Raw genomic sequence first — 12,871 nt, 5'->3', positions numbered from 1 at the left:
TTCAGAGTTGTCTGGTTTGCTTGTTTCTTTGTGTATTTGATTGTTCATGTCTTTTTGTTTGTGTGTATAGCCTAGTAGATGTCTTTTTTATGATAATACTCACGCATCTCATATGTGTTGTGGTGCATGTAAAGGCCTGGTATGATTGTGGAATCAAGGCGATGAAGAGGAGGATGTTCTAGAGGCTCGGTTGTGTGTTATATGTTGTTGTTTGGTTGCTAGAATGGAACAATGTTGTCTAGAACGGCTGCTGGTTACTTGATTCATGTTGTTTGCTTTTGAATTATTAGTTTAGGATTTGTAGACATGGTTGATATTGGTTATTTATTCTATTGAAGTATTTGTTGGATTATTATTGGTTGAATGTTGGTATTGTCCGCTGTATGATTTGAATGTTGTTAGGTTGTTAGTGAGTATGAGATTAATATAGAACTAATATTATATTAAAAACAAAAAAGAGGGTTGGGTCGTTTCATCCCCGCACACATATAGTTCATGGATCTCCCTTCTCTTTCTCCTATGCCCAAAGCACAAGGTCTCTCCCTCCAGCATCCTTGCTGAACGACGAAGGAGAAGCTACCTTCCAGCCACTGCTCGATCTCTCCTTCCCTCCCACGCTAATACCTCCTTCCTTTTCCCTTCCATCCCAAACCATCCTCTTTCTCATCCCTTTCCAGAGAGAACCTACAACCCTCTCCTCTTCTTCTAAGGCATGAAACGGTTTGAGCAGGAACTCCTATACAGAATGAGGCATCTTCCCTTTTACAGAGAACTTAAGGGTTTTTTCAAAACCACTAAACCACACAAAACTGGAGAACAAACCAAACCGACAACCTTTAAACAATATGGTGTCGAGCGGCACCCCCTTGGTGTCGGTCAACACCCCCTTGGTGTCGGTCGACACCAACCTCCAAACCCAGGACTCGGTTCACGGGCTTTACAACTCTTCTAGCATGTAATCAAACAGCCAAAACAGAATTAAAAGGCATTAAAGGAATTGAGATTGATAGAGAAAAATGAAAACTGAACCTTGACAGAGAAGAGCTATTACATAGCCGAAAAGGGGTTAGCAAGATTATGCTTTTACAAATTTTGGCTGGATATGAATATAGTGATAGGATTTCCGAATGATAATGCCAGAACTAGTCCCGTGGAATCAATTCACATATCAAGTGGAGTTTTTGACCACCTAAGGCAGAGAATCGATGAATTGGAAAGATTTGTTTTGAAGATAACATGAGCGACAGACTTCGACCAACGGTAGAGTGTGATTGGGCCAAATCTAATGGAGATGGGACGATAACTGGATAACACTACAAGAAAACATGCATTTTGGGACTCCGAATTGTGACTCTTTTTTTGGTCACAAAAAAGAGTGACGCTTATGTGACTACCTTGAGACGCATAAACGACTGCAGTACAAACGGAAGGAAAAACGTTGCTAATTAACGACGAAATAAAGTGGTCGCACAACAGTCTCATCTTAGCGACTAAATTACGACTTGTTCGCCACGGAAATTGTTTGGTCGCAAAATGATCGCAATTTGAGACCAATGTACAACTATTGTTTTAGTATGTAAAATAGCCGCAAATTAATTGCAGATGTGCGACTCTTTTACGACTAACACCTGAAGGATATGCGACTAACATCTGATTTAGCTACTACTTTGAGACTATTTACCCACTCTCGATTTTTTAAAATCAAAATTTCACATTTGAGATTTATTTACATGTTTAGTTACACATTTATGCTTTGATTTGATCGAACTTAGTTATAATAACTTTGTCAAAATCTTAAATATCATTGTTCACAAATAAAACATGCATAAGCTTCATATCTAAAAGTGTTACATGTTCTTTTATGAGAATGTGTAGGAATTTATAAAATTATCAAACCTAAGTTATGAAAACAAAGTTTTACAAACTTTTACTAATATATCTACTCTATACTACAAATATGAGTGTTTTTTAGTTATTTATAGTAACAGTTTTAACCATAATGTGTAGAATTCAAGATTTTGGTTTGTGACGTATATCTGATTGCGGCGGCTGAGAGCTCAGTTGCGTGATTAGGTTTTTTTTTGTTAATTTTAGCATCCGTTTGAACCGAGATTCTGTGGCCGGTTCAATTTTGTAACACTTATTCAATTCCCGGTTTGGGTTGTTTGTTAATATCAATATATATATATTTTAAAGAAATACTGTCACAAAATAATATAAATATATATATGAATTTTTTTTTTGTTTTTTTTTGTTTTTTTTTTTTTTTTGTATTTTGTTGCAAAAATGTCCCTAATCTGTGATATAATTATGGTCACAATTTAGTCTCTAATACGGGACCATATTATAATGTCATAAAATGGTCGTAAATTTGTGACTATACTGGGACTTACTTAGTTTGCCACCATTTTTTAGCGACAATCTAAAATAGTCATTAAATAATCGTAAACAGCTATTTTGCGACTGTTTTGTAACGATTTTGGGAGTCACAAATGGTGTGTTTTTTTGTAGTGTAATGGGCCCAAATTTGGGTAAAGAACCAACATCTGAAACCGTAGGGTCTCCTCGGTTAAACAGGAAAAGGTGATGGTGTGACGACTACGCAGAGACGAGCAGAGAGTTGGGGTTGAAGAAACCATCAGCGGCTATCCATGCTTCACAAGTTCTTTAGTGGAGCTTCAATAGTGGTTCCAATTAGAACAGATTTAAGACCATGAGATGGTTTTGGGGGTGGAGATTACTTCAGAAATGTTGTGAGTAGAGGTTAGGTCTAGAAAAGGGTCACATGACATCTCTTCCATCTTTTGCCACTATAGAATGACTGAACAAAGAAGCTTGAAAATTTGGAAAATAATTGAAAGGGTAAAAAGTTATGAAAGGTTGAGAAAAGATCATGAAAAAGCTTGAGACGAGAGAGAGATTAAGTGAATCCAAAAGAAAGGGTGAGGTCTCGACGCCGATGATCTATGGCTATACCAGCGCCAAAAAAATATGGTTAGATGGAGGTCCTCGATACTTGGGTATGAGAGCTTTTTTCCTTTGGTTAATTGAGTTTTACTAATAATTAGATAAATTAAGAGTAAACTTGTCCACATAATGTAACACCCGCAAACCAAAAGAACAGTTTTGTGGGTACAAATCAATAACTTAATTAATTGCATAAGAAAGAGTAATAAAGAAGTAAGGGAGTTCGAAATCTTCTCTCAATAGGGTTGAGTTCTGACTTGTCTCTCCAAAGCTCTCTAGATCTTTCCCTCAAAAAGTTGCAGAAAATAAAGCTTAAGGGTTTCTAAAACCTAAAAATACTATATATATATATATATATATATATATATATATATGTCCTAAAACACGTCAGGGACTAATCTTGCTATTTTGGAAAACTTCAGATAGCTTTGTAAAACTTCGACTTTGGGCCATCTTTTGTGTCAGCTAAAGGATTTCGAGGAAACCAAGGGTGGTGTCAATCGACACCATCACTCTTGATTGGTTCTAAGTTGATTTCTTTTGGTTCAATGCTTCAAAATGATTTTAATTGCTCCACTTTGTTATATCCGTGCCAAAATCCTATAAAACTTGTAAGTAATCAAAAACATCCTAGAAAACAAATCAAAAGATTCAAAAGACATACTTATATTATGAGTAAAAACCATGATATATCCAAAAATTTGATGGTAATAGTCTAGGCCAAATTGTGTGTATATACAATTTGTTCAAATGATTGTGGGGAAAGGTGTCTTTGGTTTGCACGATACCTTCAAAACGTCGTATAGGGTTAATGAGCTTGGAGCTTGGAACTTGGAAGAAGGACCTTATCACTTAAGCAAATGTACTGGTCTAAGGCGAAATTGTATACAATCTGTTCTCTCTCAATTTTATATTATTCTAAGTTTCGTTTTGTCGAATTCATGCAATTTTTCTTCGGTAATACGCTACTTCTCTACAATAATAATTTTTTTTAGAAAAAGAAAAAGCAATGTACTTTAAATTATCCAATGTGGAAGAATCTTTTGTCGTTTGTTATATTGACTATAAAATTATATACAAGTCAATTTTTTATTCTTAACGTTGACCAAAGTCTTTGTTTATTCGTATTGGCTTTTTAGAGTTGGTCCACTTTTATTTACATTGCACTTGATATCATTCAAAACTTTTACGTACCCTTTTTGGTTCATGTTGTTGCTGAAATATCAAAAGTTTAAAACCTGTCGACTAGCGGATTCTTTGTTTCTCTGTTTCTTTGTTTGACGTATGTCACTTTCATCCTTAATATGAAGAAATCTTACATTATTTTCTCGTAGTATAAAGTCTAAACCACTAAATTTAATAACTTCAACATATTTACGAAATTATCAAAAAAAAAATTGACATATTTAAGACGATCTTACCAAACAAATAAAAAAATTCATATATTATACAGGTCTGAAATTTCTATATTTATTTTGTTTAGTATCGTTTCTTCGGTTAACTAGATACTAGTTCTTCGTTTAGTAAAAAGTGCCATCTATAACAATAGTATATTAGTATAGATATGATATGCTTCAATGTGTGAAGTCTTCTATCTTATAAAGATCTCACCTTATTGTATTAGTATGTTTGTGATAACAACAAACTCTTGTATAAATATGTTGTTTATGTGAATAATACAAATCATCTTCTCCTATTCTTCTACATGGTATTAGAGCACTGATCCAAAAAAAAAAAAAAAAAACTAAAATCTCATGATTTTTTTTTTTTTACTTTCTCTTGTTTTCTCTGCAATCTCTCTTCTTGCCACCATGACATCCGAAGTTTCTTCTACTTCTGCAAATCCTCCCCTGCTTTAACATCTCCGAACCTCAATAAACTTTGATCTCTCTTCACATGATCAATATATTTATATAAGATTTTATTGTTATCACAAACACACTAATATGATAAGGTGAAATCTTTATAAGATAAAGAATTCACAGATTGAACATGGTATAGGGCTCTTACTAAGTCATGGAACTCATATTATATACATGGTATCAGATATACTTATACCGATCGAGTAGTCATATTATATTCTTATTGGTCATGGAGTATAGGGCTCTTACTGCGGCTGCTTCTGAGGTTAAGTGGGTTAATTCTCTTATATCTCAACTTGGTATTCAGTCCCCTGTCACACCGGTTTTGTTTTGTGACAACATTGGTGTTACCTACCTTTCTGCAAATCCGGTGTTTCACTCACGGATAAAGCATTTGGCTCTTGATTATCATTTTGTTCGTGAGCAAGTACACGCCAAGCAACTGCGGGTTGCTCACATTAGTTCTGAAGATCAACTGGCAGATGCGTTAACTAAGCCTCTGCCTCGTCTACGGTTTGACACTCTTTGTAACAAGATTGGACTCTGCCACCGACGTCCATCTTGCGGGGGCTTATTAGTATAGATATGATATGCTTCAATCTGTAAAGTCTTTATCTTATAAAGATCTCACCTTATTGTATTAATATATTTGTGATAACAACAAACTCTTGTATAAATATGTTGGTCATGTGAATAATACAAATAATCTTCTCCCATTCCTCTACATCGAAATGCTAAAATTAGAATAACAATAAACAAAAATCATATGATTAAAAACTAGAGAAAATATCAGTTACAAAACACATGTGTTATAAGGTAAGGTAAGCCACAAATTAGTTACAAATTAGGTCAAATATCGAATTGTAAATCAAACATAGCCCTATTCCGCCATAATATACCAATCTATTCTCCATATTTTTCCACTTGCTAACGACTTCTTTGTTGATTACGTTTTCTTTCATGATGTCATACCTTTTTTTTTTTTTTGTCTTGCCGGAGAGTATATCGTATACGAAAATGTGGTGACAAATGCTCAGTGGTTCCTACAAGGAATCCATTAATGGTGGTTTAGACTTGAGACATGGAATTTTTTGTTTTCATCTTCTAAAAGTCATCTTTTTAACTAATATAAGACTATAAGTAAAGTCTTTGCATAGCATATGAAATTTCTCCACACCAGACGATAAACTTTGTTAGGAAGTTATACTCTACTTTACAACAATTCTACGTCATTTTGTTTGTAGATAATAAAACCGAAACGTAACTTTTGGATAAATAAGATTTTACAACGTGCGGTCTAAGAGTAAAATATCAAGGACATTTTCTAAAATTTTCAGCAAATCTGTTTATGTTAAAAACACATGAACAAGCCACACTTATATAGTTATATACCACTACTAGGCCACAAGTCTACATGGAATGTTATCCACCATATGAAGTGTAATGACAATTAGGACTCATATTAGGATCAACCGTTATTACAAATTGTGATAGATTCGGATTCCACACGTATTAAACTCTTTCAAATGGTGATTAACTAATTTGGAGAAGTTGATAGAACTAAATAAATATATCATCAATTACAATTCCTTAATCGTTAAACAAAGAATATACTATACCATTTATATGTATATAAAAAAGTAGGCATGTCGATATGCCACTACGAGGCCAACTATCTCTTCTTGCTTTTATATTGATAACGAATGCTAGATAGATATAATACTATTACACCGAAATTAAATAAACACGGACTATACACACTTTATTCATATATCCTATTTGTAAAACAAGTCATCTATGTTGGCCGTGACGTTTCCAGGTCAGGTCCATGACTAAATGACTCAGATGTTTTTATCTCTTTTTTATAAAAAAGAAAAGAAAAACTCGAAACGGTTTCGATTTTGCTGTTCATAATGTTTCCTAGTAGACTTGACTTTGTTCGGTTTTTTGTTCTTTTTAAAAGATAATTTTGAAGATTTCGTTTCGTACAAGGCTATATATTTTTCCAAAAGAGTTTTAACCCTTGGCAGCACAATTTACTCAAATTACACTTGTTTACTGATATTTAGTATTTCTTCTTATGGATTATATATTTATCTCAAAAAAAAAAAGCTAAATAAGTACTCCCTCTGTATCATAATAAATGATTTTTAAAAAATTTATCAAGATTAAGAAAAATAATAAATATTATATTATTATTAATTACGTTTGTTTTATATTCTTTTTAATACCTATTTACTCATACTTTTCTCACACTTGTCATTAAAGTACATGAATATATTTAATTATTTATTAGAAAAATAAAAAAATTAATTAGTTATTTGAATTTTAAGAATAAAAATACATTAAATACACTAAAGAAATCATCATTTGTGATACAAAAAAAATCCTAGAACATCATCCTTTATAATACAAAGAGAGTAAATAAAAAATATATAAGATTAATGAGTTCCTTACACCTTTCTTTAATCATATAAATTACATTAAAAAATATGCAAGTTTTAAACATAAACAATTAAACTAATTCCCCTAGTGTAAGGATATTAATTTAAAAAATCTAAGAAAATATTAACTTACTTTTTTTTTTTTGGTTACTTAGATACTTTACCTAATGTGGCTTGATTTTTTTATAGGTAAGTTTTGGAGAGGAAGTTTGTATTCAATTGTATATCTTTTCACTCGTTTTCATTTATATTATTGTGTATAACTTGATTTAAAATTTGATACGTTCAATTAAAAAGTATTAATATCCATTTTATTGTAACTGCTTCGCTTTTAATGCGGTAGATTCTGGTGAACATGACTTTCGTTGTCATTGCTACGAAACTTCGTAGATGATACGTAATGACCGACTAATGAACTAAATATAAAACCAATTGAAACTTTCATTTTTTTTTTTCATCAGCTCTCTTATTTTGCAATTCTCTCGTATTGGCTTTACAACATCATCGCCTTCACAAAACAAAAGATTTTTACAATTTCCTGGTTCTTTTTTTTTCTTCTTCTCGGTTTAGTAAATTCCGGTTTAGCAAATACCAAGAAACAATGAGAAGAAACGTTCCTGATCATGCAGAGAAGAAGAAGAACAAGGTGGTAGGCGTTGAGGTTCTTCTGGAACTTCCCAAAACCCTAAGCAAACCAAACAAGAAATGGCAATTAGCGTTCATCAAGATCTATTGTTCGAGAACTCTCCTCAACTGCGCCAAACACGCTATCCGAAAACCCGGTTTGTTGTTCCCTCGTTCCCTTTCGTACACCGCCATTGATCTTGACCACCATCAAAAAGATGATCATCATGGAGATCACTTCATGATGGATACTGAGACCTTAAACGATCTCGTCAAGAACAAGAACCAAGACAAAATTGAGTCTCTTGGTGGTCCTAACGGTTTAGTCTCGGCTCTGAAGACTAACACACGTGTCGGTATCAACGAAGAAGCTGATGAGATTGAACGTAGGCGTTTGACGTTCGGGTCTAATACTTACACGAGACAACCATCCAAGAGTCTCTTCTATTTCGTGGTGGAAGCGTTCAAGGACCTCACGATACTCATCCTTCTCGGTTGTGCAACGTTATCTCTCGGGTTCGGTATCAAAGAGCACGGAGTGAAAGAAGGATGGTACGATGGAGGAAGTATATTCGTAGCTGTTTTCTTGGTGGTAGCTGTCTCTGCGGTCAGTAACTTCAGACAGAACAGACAGTTCGATAAGCTCTCTAAAGTAAGTAGCAACATCAAGATCAATGTTGTTAGAAACGGACGTCGTCAAGAGATTTCGATCTTTGACATTGTCGTTGGAGATATCGTTTGTTTGAACATTGGAGATCAAGTTCCAGCGGATGGTGTGTTCGTTGAAGGACACTCGTTGCACGTTGACGAATCCAGCATGACTGGAGAAAGCGATCACGTCGAGGTTAGCTTAACCGGAAACACATTCTTGTTCTCCGGGACTAAAATAGCTGATGGGTTTGGTAAAATGGCGGTTACTTCTGTCGGAATGAACACAGCTTGGGGACAAATGATGAGTCACATCTCTCGTGACACGAACGAGCAAACTCCATTGCAGTCTCGTCTCGACAAGCTTACTTCTTCCATAGGTAAAGTTGGTTTACTTGTAGCTTTCTTGGTTCTTTTGGTTCTGTTAGTCCGTTACTTCACTGGAACAACGAAAGACGAGAGTGGAAACCGTGAGTATAATGGGAAGCAGACGAAAAGCGATGAGATAGTGAACGCTGTGGTTAAGATGGTTGCAGCAGCGGTTACAATCATTGTGGTTGCGATACCAGAAGGATTACCATTAGCTGTGACATTAACATTGGCGTATTCGATGAAGAGAATGATGAAAGATCAAGCTATGGTGAGGAAGCTCTCTGCTTGTGAGACAATGGGCTCTGCAACGGTTATCTGTACTGACAAAACCGGTACTCTGACGCTTAACCAAATGAAGGTAACTGATTTCTGGTTCGGTCTCGAGTCAGGAAAAGCTTCTTCTGTGTCTCAGAAATTGGTTGAACTGTTTCATCAAGGAGTTGGGATGAATACTACAGGGAGTGTGTTTAAGGCTAAATCAGGAACAGAGTATGAGTTCTCCGGTAGTCCAACGGAGAAAGCGATTCTGAGCTGGGCGGTTGAGAAGTTGAAGATGGATATGGAGGAAGTGACTGAAGAACATAACGTTGTTCATGTGGAAGCTTTCAATTCAGAGAAGAAGAGAAGTGGTGTGTTAATGAAGAAGAAGAATGGAGAAGTTAATGTTGTTCATTGGAAAGGAGCTGCTGAGAAGATTCTAGCTATGTGTTCAACGTTCTACGATGGTTCTGGAGTTGTGAGAGAGATTAAAGAAGATGATATGATTCAGTTCGAGAAGATTATCCAATCTATGGCAGCTAAGTCTCTCCGTTGCATAGCCTTTGCGTATTCAGAAGACAATGAAGACGTCAAGAAGTTGAAAGAAGAGAAGTTGAGCTTACTTGGGATTGTTGGAATCAAAGATCCATGTAGACCTGGAGTGAAGAAAGCAGTAGAGGATTGTCAATTCGCTGGTGTAAACATCAAAATGATCACTGGAGATAACATTTTCACGGCTAGAGCAATCGCTGTAGAGTGTGGGATCTTGACACCTGAAGATGAGGTTAACAGTGAAGCAGTGGTAGAAGGAGAGGAGTTTAGAAACTACAGTCAAGAAGAAAGGTTAGCAAAAGTGGAAAGAATCAAAGTAATGGCGAGATCTTCACCTTTTGATAAGCTACTAATGGTGAAATGCCTCAAGGAGCTAGGCCATGTTGTGGCAGTTACTGGAGACGGTACTAATGATGCACCGGCGTTGAAAGAAGCTGATATCGGACTTTCTATGGGGATTCAAGGCACAGAAGTTGCGAAAGAGAGCTCTGATATTGTGATCTTGGACGATAACTTTGCTTCTGTTGCAACGGTTTTGAAATGGGGAAGATGCGTGTACAACAATATTCAGAAGTTTATTCAGTTTCAGCTCACTGTCAATGTAGCAGCTCTTGTGATCAACTTCGTGGCAGCGGTTTCAGCTGGACAAGTTCCTTTGACGGCGGTTCAGTTACTGTGGGTGAATCTGATCATGGACACACTCGGTGCATTGGCTTTAGCTACAGAGAAACCAACAAATGATTTGATGAAGAAGAGACCTATAGGGAGAGTTGCACCATTGATCACAAACATCATGTGGAGGAATCTTTTGGCTCAAGCGTTATATCAGATCTCTGTGCTCTTGGTGCTTCAGTTTAGAGGAAGATCAATCTTCGATGTGACAGAGAAGGTGAAGAACACTTTGATCTTCAATACCTTTGTGCTTTGTCAGGTGTTCAACGAGTTTAACGCGAGGAGCTTGGAGAAGAAGAACGTGTTCAAGGGTTTACACAAGAACAGGCTCTTCATTGGTATTATAGTTGTGACTGTGGTTTTGCAAGTGGTGATGGTTGAGTTTCTCAAGCGATTTGCTGATACTGAGAGGTTGAACTGGGGTCAATGGGGAGTTTGCATTGCAATTGCAGCTGCATCATGGCCTATTGGATGGTTGGTGAAGTCTGTTCCTGTTCCAGAGAAACACTTCTTTAGCTACCTGAAATGGAAGAAGAGGTCATGAAAGAGGCTCTTAATTTGATCTTACATTATGAAGCATTGATTTGTTTTTTTTTTCATTTAATATGTTTAATAGATTTGAAATAAAGATTTATCAATAACATAGAAAAGCGTTTTTACATAGCATATTTATAGAGAAAAAACTCAGATTACAATCTTTTAGAACGGGCCAAGATTGTCTTCATCGATGCTAGCCAAAGCTATGAAGTCTCTCTCTGCCTCTCTCCACTCAGTATCCAACACGACGAAACGAACTCTGGTACCAATCTCAATCCTGGACATGTTCTCATCCATGAAAATAGAGTTCTCTCCTGGAATGAACTCATAACCAGACATTTTCAAGTGTGATAGGTAAATGGTTTCATAAGAACCAGATCTCAGAAAGACACCGAGCTTGTGCACCTTGTGAACCACACCATGAAGAACCTCTCCTTTAAACATCTTAAAGCATATTCCGTTGAAAACCACGGGAAACACAGCTTCACCAGTCTGTTCCTTGATCTTACCCTCGCCGACTGTTTCAAGAATTGTGGGCGTTATGAAGTATCCAAGTTTTTTCGTTGCCTTCTTGCTAACAAAGGCATCGAGTAGACGAACTACAATAGCTCTCTTGAGCATGAGGCTAGTGTCCATATCTTCAGCTGGAACCAAAACGTCCCATGGCAATTTGACTTTGATGAACATTTTTTCTTCACAGCCTGAAACTGTGACATTTCCAAAAAAATCAGAAATAGTCAAATCACATTCTGATTTGAAGGTTTTGCATTCTACAGACAACAAGCTACCAAAATGATCAACTTGAAGTTTTCTTTCAGACATTTTAACAAACACTTTGCATGCAATTATAGAAATTAAAACTCTACAATAAAGAAGAATCACAAAGTTTCCAACTTTTCATTAACCATCAAACCAACATTGATTTTACCACCAAGCTTACACCAGTTTGTATTTCCAAAACGTTATAATATCATCGTTCTTCTTCACAAACCCTAACACTGAATCTACTGAAAATTTTGGTTTGGCAAAATTAAAAGCTGTAACCTGAAAGACGAAACTAGAAGCTCTAAATGGAACAACTTCGGAAAGCAGACTCCTCCAATTTCCACTTGCTTGAGGATCAACGAAGCGTCGGAGAAGACAACACTGTCCGTCGTCGTTGAGAGGAGACCACGCGTAAGTTGGTTTCCTAATTTACAGGCCCATTAATACAAATGGGCCACATATAAGTCTCATCCATTAACTTATAGTATGGGACAATGTATATCCCCACCTGTAATTTGTATTTGTATTAACTAAATCCAAACATTTTATGTCTAATCTGTCACTAAACATAAGACAAAGTTTATTGTGTCACAAAGTTTCAGAAAATGATTAGATGTAAGTTGAATAGAGTTGGCGATCGATGCCATTAGTTTGGTGAACTCTTTTACCTCATCATTACTTTGTGTTGAGCAACAACTAGTCTTACTAATCTAACTCAAACTATGGAGAGACTGAGAAAGAAGTTTTGTTTGTTATATCCACGATAGCCAGCCTATCCGAAAAAGCATGTCCATAATTATCTATTATGACCTTCATCCTTTGTTCTCTTTTCTTATTAGATCTAAAAACAAATAATAAGAGTTTTGATTTTGCATAGTTACATTTTTAGAACATTTTTAGTGGCAGTTACTCTTAGGAGTTCTTTCAATTAAAAATTAAAAAATAATAATAAAGAAACAAAAAAATTGAGAAACAGTCTTTCTCTCAGGTAGCATCGATTCTTACACATGTGTCTGATAAGTTAACTTGTTTTTTCTAATTTTATTATTTAAATATATAATAATATTAAAAAGAAATAATTAAAAAATATTATCCTGAGCAACCGAAGAACGTTGCTGGGATGTAGATGGTATTACTCTTATCAATCTTTGTGGGTAATTTAGGGCCGGC

At 35.5% G+C, this 12,871-nt stretch overlaps 2 pseudogenes across 3 annotated transcripts; one reads left to right on the top strand and one right to left on the bottom strand.

Annotated features, from left to right (window-relative positions):
* Positions 1-7,405: 7,405 nt before the first annotated feature.
* LOC104766188 (putative calcium-transporting ATPase 13, plasma membrane-type pseudogene) lies at positions 7,406-11,049 on the top strand (annotated as a pseudogene). The gene has a single exon (XR_015591373.1). The product of XR_015591373.1 is annotated as a putative calcium-transporting ATPase 13, plasma membrane-type pseudogene (transcript).
* Positions 10,983-12,121, bottom strand: LOC104766189 (DNA-directed RNA polymerase IV subunit 7 pseudogene; annotated as a pseudogene). Of its 2 annotated transcripts, none has more exons than XR_015591374.1 (2): positions 11,981-12,121; positions 10,983-11,643 (listed from the first exon to the last, which is right to left on the bottom strand). The product of XR_015591374.1 is annotated as a DNA-directed RNA polymerase IV subunit 7 pseudogene, transcript variant X1 (transcript). The 2 variants fall into 2 exon arrangements; XR_015591375.1 differs by having other exon boundaries at positions 10,983-11,637; positions 11,981-12,098.
* Between the last annotated feature and the right edge of the window lie 750 nt (positions 12,122-12,871).

This window comes from Camelina sativa, chromosome 19, assembly GCF_030686135.1.
Source record: "Camelina sativa cultivar CO46 ecotype springtype chromosome 19, ASM3068613v1".
Classification (NCBI taxonomy): Eukaryota; Viridiplantae; Streptophyta; class Magnoliopsida; order Brassicales; family Brassicaceae; genus Camelina; species Camelina sativa.
The sequence above is the reverse complement of the archived record's forward strand: the minus strand, read 5'-3'. Positions and strand labels throughout refer to the sequence as shown.